Source organism: Macrotis lagotis, chromosome 1 (genome assembly GCF_037893015.1).
Source record: "Macrotis lagotis isolate mMagLag1 chromosome 1, bilby.v1.9.chrom.fasta, whole genome shotgun sequence".
Classification (NCBI taxonomy): domain Eukaryota; kingdom Metazoa; phylum Chordata; class Mammalia; order Peramelemorphia; family Peramelidae; genus Macrotis; species Macrotis lagotis.
In genome coordinates, this window is record NC_133658.1 from 486,131,493 (window position 1) to 486,139,242 (window position 7,750).

The window sequence follows — 7,750 nt, forward strand, 5'->3', positions numbered from 1 at the left end:
GATTTGAAACCCAGTTCTGACTTCAGCCAAGTTTTCTAGAATTCTGGGGTGCAGCCCATCTCATTTCAACAGGATTTTTCATTTCTTTCTGATGCTAGCCTCCTTGCCTGTTTTGCCTTGTTTTCTCAGTTCACTATTCAATATAGAGAGAGTTCTGTAGATCTGTTTGACCCCTCTGGGGCTGACTACACATGAAATAATCATAGTTTATGAAGAAATCATCCATCTGCACAATGATTACAAGTATCCTGAGTTGTTAAGTGATAGCTTAGTAGCCCCTACATTTTACGTAGTATAAATAGTTGAAAGAATGAACTATTACATTACTTGTGATTAAGGGCATTATCTTTGGCACCACAGCTCCTTGCATGATTACTCTCAGGATCTCTCCTTTTTACTATTATTTTAAAGACAAACAAGCATTTATTGAAGTTTTACTCTATGCCAGACTTGATACTAAGTGGAGAGACAAAGAAAAATACAGTTTCTGACCCTACTTTCAAGGAGCAGGAGATGAGGGAAGGCTGTGGACATGGAAGTAAGCTGTCTTTGCAAAATATATTGAGTGAAAATAGTGCTCTTAGGGGAACACCTGCAGAAAGGGAGAAGGGCTTGAACTGAATATTGAAGGGAGCTCAGTAAGTTAGGATATAGAGGTGAAAAGGAAACATTCCAGGCATAGGGGACACAGTGAAGACACAGAGCACATAGTACAGTGCAACTGTATTGTTGAATGTGAGAGAATTAAGTGTAAAGACTAGAAGGAGGCAGAAGACTGAGACAGGAGTTTATATTTGATCTTAGAATTAAAAGACACTTGCTCCTTCAAAGGAAAACTATGACAGAGCTGGACAACATACTAAAAAGAGGAGGCATCACCTTGCCAACAAAATTTTGTATAGTGAAAGGATTTTTCCCATAGCAATGTATGGCTGTGGGAGTTGGACTATAAGGAAAGTTATGGACTACACAATCAACACATTTGAATCATGGTGCTGGAAAAGACGTGAGTCCCTTGGCGAGAAAATAGGTCAAATCATAGATACTTATAGAAATTAAGACAGGTTATTCACTAGAAGATCAAAAATTGAAGCTGAAACCTAGATACTTTTTGGTCTCATAATGAGAAGATTGGACTCATTGGAAAAGATCCTGATATTGGAAAAGATTGAAGGCACAAAGAGAAGAGGATGGCAGAGGATGAGACAGATACATAGTGTCATGGAAACAAGCTTGAATTTGAACAGACTAGGAGAGAGAGTAGAGGACAGAAAGATTTGGCATGCTGTGGTCTCTAGTCACAAAAAAGCTGGACATGCTCTAATAACAATAAAAGAGGTAATAGGGAGCCCTTGGAGTTAATTGAAAAGGAATTTGGCCTTTTCCGCGCTGCCCAGAAGAGGGGTCCATACGGCGTTCACAGTTTCCATCGTAACTTTCAAGGGAAACTTTCACAATGTCCGGAGCCCTGTATGTCTTGCAGATGAAGGAGGAGGATGTCCTCAAATTCCTCGCTGCGGGCACCCATTTGGGTGGCACCAATTTGGACTTCCAGATGGAAAAGTATATCTACAAAAGGAAGAGTGATGGCATCTATATCATTAATTTGAAGAGAACTTGGGAAAAGCTTCTGCTGGCAGCTCGTGCCATTGTTGCCATTGAAAATCCAGCTGATGTTAGTGTCATCTCATCCAGGAACACTGGCCAGAGAGCTGTTCTGAAATTTGCTGCTGCCACTGGCGCCACACCTATTGCTGAACGCTTCACCCCGGGCACCTTCACTAACCAGATCCAGGCAGCTTTCAGGGAGCCTCGCCTCTTGGTGGTCACTGATCCTCGTGCAGATTATCAGCCTTTGACTGAAGCATCATATGTTAACCTTCCAACCATTGCACTGTGCAACACAGACTCCCCACTTCGCTATGTGGACATTGCCATTCCATGTAACAACAAGGGAGCTCACTCAGTGGGTCTGATGTGGTGGATGCTGGCCCGAGAAGTCCTGCAGATGCGTGGTACAATCTCCTGTGAGCACCCATGAGAGGTCATGCCTGATCTTTACTTCTACAGAGATCCAGAGGAGATTTAAAAGGAAGAGCAGGCCGCAGCTGAGAAGGCAGTGACAAAGGAGGAATTTCAGGGTGAATGGACTGCACCTGCCCCAGAATTCACTGCTGCTCAGCCAGAGGTGGCTGATTGGTCTGAGGGCGTCCAGGTGCCATCTGTGCCCATTCAGCAGTTCCCTACTGAAGATTGGAGTGCTCAGCCGGCTACTGAGGACTGGTCTGCAGCTCCTACTGCTCAGGCCACTGAATGGGTAGGAACTACCACAGAGTGGTCCTAAGTTTTACCCAGATGCTCTAATAGTGTTGGAAAACTGTGGATGGAAAATAAACATTGGCTTCTTAACAAAAAAAAAAGAAAGAAAAGGAATTTGCAAAAAGTTTCTCATAGAAAGTGGGATTTAGGGGTGGCTAGGTGGCGCAGTAGATAGAGCACCAGCTCTGGAGTCAGGAGCACCTGAGTTCAAATCTGGTCTCAGACACTCAATAATTACCTAGCTGTGTGGCCTTGGGCAAGCCACTTTTAACTCCATTTGCCTTGCAAAAAAACCATTTTTTTAAAATGGGATTTAGACTTGAAAGAAGCCAGGAAACAAAGATGAGAAGGGAGAGTATTCCAGGTATAGGCATGGAAGGAGTGAGAGACGGCCTTAAAAATGTCCTGAGCTTCAGGATGGATTGTTTTGAACGAGGAACAGCAAAGTCTAGATACCTAGAATGTCATCCTTGGATCACATTCTAGCTTATAAAGGATTTTAAAGGCATTTGATGGTGGAGGAATAAGGGATCCACTGGAGTTTATTAAACAGAAATGGTGATGTGATCAGACCTAAACTTTAGAAAGATCAATTTGATAGCTGAGTGAAGGATGGACTGTAATGGGGAGAAACTTAAGGCAGAGAAGCAAATAAAAATCAAAATAATTCAGGTTTTGAGTGATGAGGGCTTGTGACAGTGTTAGAGTAGAGGACATATATATATATATTAAAGATGTTGAGATGGTAGTATTGAGAGGTCTCATCAACAGACTAGATGAGAGTGAAAAGTTATATATGGCATATAGGTTTTGAGCATGAATGTGAGGGAGAATGGTGGTACCGTCAACAGATGTAGGGAAGTTAGAGTGGAAGGTTTAGCAGCAAATTCAGTTTTGGACATGTTAAGTTTAAGATGTTCACAAGACATTTAATTCAAAATGTCCAATGGCAAGTGGAGATTTGATAAGGAGAGACGTCTGGCCTTGATATACACTTAAGAACCATCAGTATGAAGATGATTATCAAATACATGGGAACTGTTGAGATCACCAATTAAAATAATATAAGGATTGTGTTTGTTTTTTAAACTGGTTCTTTCATTCTCTCTTTTTTTAAACAATTTTATTTCTTTAAGGCAATGGGGTTAAGTAACTTGCCCAAGATCACATATCTAGGTAATTAATAAGTGTCTGAGGCCACATTTGAACTCTGGTTCTCCTGACACCAGGGACACCTAGCTACCCCCTGTTCTTTCATTCTCAAACTGGAGGGGGGGTAACTGATTTTTTTAAATTTAATTAATGCAGAAAATGAAAAAATTTAACAAATAACATTGAAGGGAAAAAGAGGGAGAGAGAATTTACTTAAGAAAGGAAAAAAAAGATGAAGAATTAGATAAATAGGTAATGAGTTAAGAAAAACTCCAAACCAAGAATTGGAAAAGGATGACAAATAAAAAGAGAGAACTTGAAGATAAGGGGAATAGATCCTGTGGGAAGAGTTACCTTAAAACAGACTAAGCAAAAAAAACTGAAGACAAAGGTATCGTCTTTAAAAGAAAATAGGAAAAAGTCCTACTTTTTAAAATATTAGGGATAAATGTGCAGAAAATGTAAACTTAAACTCTCCTTACTTTGAATATAGATGGATTAAACAACCCAAAGAAAAAGTATGAAAGAATAAAAAAATAAAACCCTACAATCTGTTGCTGACAAGATACATATGCAAAATTTAAAGACAGAATAAAAAGAAATTTTAGAAAAAAATTTACTCTGCATCAGGTGAAACAAAAAAAAGCAAGAAATGTTATCAGGTTTTCTAACAAAGAAAAAACAAATTTACAACATAAAGAGATAATAAGGAAATTACTGTTTTAATAACAGTATTAAACTCATAAGTTTCTGAATGCTTTAGCTTCTAAAGTCATAAAGGAAAAATTAACTGAATTATAGGAAGACACTAATATTAATACAATAATAGTAGCATAGTTTAATGTCTCTCAGATAAAGTGAAAATAAAGAATTTAATCAATTCCTGGAAAAACTAGAGTTAAACTACTTATGGCAGCTTCCAAATTAGACTACTAAAAATATGCATATGCATGTATCTCAGCATCATGTGGATTTTGTACAAAATTGACTGCAATTAGGACACAAAGATATTGCAAATAAATATGAAAAAAGCAAAAAAAATACACATTCCCTTATAAATTATAATGTAATAAAAATAGCAATCAGTTAAGGGATATAAACAAAGTTGCAGATCAAAAGAAGACTTAAGGATGAAAGCATAAAAAATGAGCAGATCAAAGACTGAATCATAGAAACGATTGTATGTCTTGACTAAGCAATCTGATAAAATGAAAAAGTGATGGAATGGTTAAAAAAAATTTAATACAATCTGTTACTTACAAGAAAGATCTAAAAAACAAAGCCATGCACAGAATAAAAATGCAAAACTGGAACAAAACTAACCATGAAGCAAATGAAAACGAAAAGCAAGAGTTACCACCATGCTATAAAACAGAAAAACAAAAATTCACAACAAGCATATTGATAAAGAATTAAACTACATCATGCTGAAAGGAAGCATAGAAAATATTCTCCAAATGCTTTAGAATCCCATTTCATTAAGAAAAAGTTAATTACAAGACACAAAGGGTTACAAGATAATGCCAAAAGATTTTAATGTTCTTTCAGTCTTGGAAAAATCTAATAGATAAAGAAAAGTTAAATAACAGAAATGAATAAAATGCTGAAGAAACTAGTCAAAAACTTTTTGTGTCTTCTAAAGGAAGCTGCTAAAGTATAAATATATTTCTCAGAACCACATGGAACTCTTACAAAAATTGATCAAATATACAAGCAAACACAAAAGGGGATAGAAATAGTAAATGTATTATTTACAGATTAAAACTTAAGTATCAATTCAGAGAGTATAAAGGACACAGGTCCAAATGGAGATTTAGCAATTAAAAAACTACCTGTAAAGGAACTACCAAAAGGAGAAGGAAAATTGCAGGTCTTGATTATCCATAGGATAATTTTATCTATTTTTTAATTTTTTTTTTTTTGCCAGGTAATGGGGTTAAGTGACTTGCCTAAGTTCACACAGCTAAGTAAGTATTAAAGTGTCTGAGGTCATATTTGAACTCAGGTCCTGCTGACTCCAGGGCTGGTGCTCCAGGGCCATCTAGCTGACCCTAATTTTATTAAATTTTTAGTGAATAATTAGTACCCAAACTACACAAACTGTTTTAATTTTGTTCTACTACAGTCATCTTGGGGGACAAAAATCATCCTACTACTTAAATAAGGGAATGATATAAAGCACAGAAGAGCAAAAGACCAATAGCATCAATGATATCAATTCAAAAATTTCAAATAAAATCTTATCAGATAACAGTGATTCACATAAGAAATGATTCATTGTGACCAGCTTGGACTAATATAAGGGATACAAAGATGATTCAACATCAGGATGCTGATCAAATAATTCTATTTTCAAAAGTCCAAAACTACAATTATCCCAACAGATATGGGGGGGGGAAGCCTTTGGTAAAGTATAATATCCATTTAGGCTATTTTTAAAAACCTTACAAAATATAGGTTTAATGAGAATTTTATTTTATTTTTAATTTATTTAAGGCAATGGAGTTTAAGTGACTTGCCCAAGGTTACACAGTTAGGCAATTTTTAAGTATCTGATACTAAATTTGAACTCAGGTCCTCCTGACTTTGGGGCTGGTGCTCTATCCACTTGCCACCCAGCTGCCCCTTAATGAGAATTCATAAAAACATACATATTAAAACCTAAGCAATCATTATATGCCATAATGATTTAATAGAAAGTTTCTTGATAAATATAAGAAAAAAGAGAACACTCACTGTCCCTACTACTTTGATCTAGTTCTGGAAATGCTAGCAATAAGAAAAGGGAAAGAAATTAAAAGCCTAAAGTTATATAAAGCTGATCATATGATTATTTATTTGGAAAATCCTAAGGAATCAACAAAGATAAAAACTGAGATAAAGTATTCAGAAAATTTTCAGGTTATAAAATAAACTAAAAAAACCATCATTTAAAAAAATTAACAACTGTTATCTTATTATATAATTTTGCTAGCTCTTATACTATATTTTTCTTCCTTAAGGATATGATTTCTCTCTCATCACATTCAACTTAGATCAATGTATACCATGGAAACAATGTAAAGACTTACAGACTGCCTTGGGGGGAGGGGGTGAAGCAAGATTAGGGGAAAAAATGTAAAACTAAAAATAAATGTTTCTTAAAAAATTAACAGCATTTTGATGTAATAATGACAAAATCCAAGAGGCAATAATGGAAAAAATTCAAAATATCTTCAAAATGCATAAAACATTATAAGACCACACAAAATACATAGATTCAATTTCTTGAATTTAAATAGCTGGGTCAATTTAAATACTCATGGCTGGGTCATGACTATATGATAAAATCAATAATACTACCAAAGTTGATTTATGCATTTAATGTCACACCAAATAAGCAGTGGGTTATGTTACTGGACCCAAGAAAATTATGATAAAATGTATGTGGGCAAATAAGAGACCTAGAATATGATGGAAAATAATAAAAAAGGAATGATAAGGATAAAAGAAAATGAGAATTCCAGACTTCAAATTATATTTAAAGCAGCTGTCAACAAAGTCGTCTGGCCAGGTTAAAAAAATAGAGAAGCTAATCAATAGATTAGGCAGGGGAGAGTCAGAAGCAATGAATCTATAAAAGACAAGGTTTGGTAAGTTTAAAAAACAAAATTACTTAGAAAAGACCTCATTCAATAAAAACTTCTGGGAAAGCTGGAAATAAATTTAGTGGAATTAAGTTTAGACCAATACTTTACTCCATATTCCATGTTATATTTTAAATGAATATATTACTTTACTAATAAAGATCAAGCTATGAAAAAAATAGAAAAGAAATATTCTTTTCACAGCTAATGGCTTTTGTCCTTCATTCTCAAAGAAGACCATGACATCAAGGAGGTGATGCCATGACTAGCACATGAACTGGATTCGATTAAGGGGGTGCTGGGCTAAGTCAACAACCTCACTTTCTCTGCCAAAGCTAGATCTGAATCAGAATGACTGGTGATGTCCTGGATGTGAGGCAATCAGGATTAAGTGACTTGCCCAAGGTCACACTGTAAGCATCAAGTGTCTGAAGTTGGATTGGAACTCCCCTCCTCCTGACTCCAAGGCTAGTGGTCTATCCACTGTGCCACCTAGCTGCCCATTTTCACAGCTCTGGGTAGGAGCTGTTTCCCTAACCAAAAAGATAAAAAAAGATAAAATAATTGGTTACATGAAACTGAAAAGTTTCTGCACAAAAAAAAAATTAATGCAGTTAAGAATAAAAGATAAGAAATCAAAGGGTGAGTCTATC

At 35.8% G+C, this 7,750-nt stretch overlaps 1 pseudogene; it reads left to right on the plus strand.

Annotated features, from left to right (window-relative positions):
• The first annotated feature begins 1,441 nt into the window (after window positions 1-1,441).
• On the plus strand, window positions 1,442-2,415 carry LOC141506724 (small ribosomal subunit protein uS2 pseudogene; annotated as a pseudogene).
• The last annotated feature ends 5,335 nt before the right edge of the window (window positions 2,416-7,750 follow it).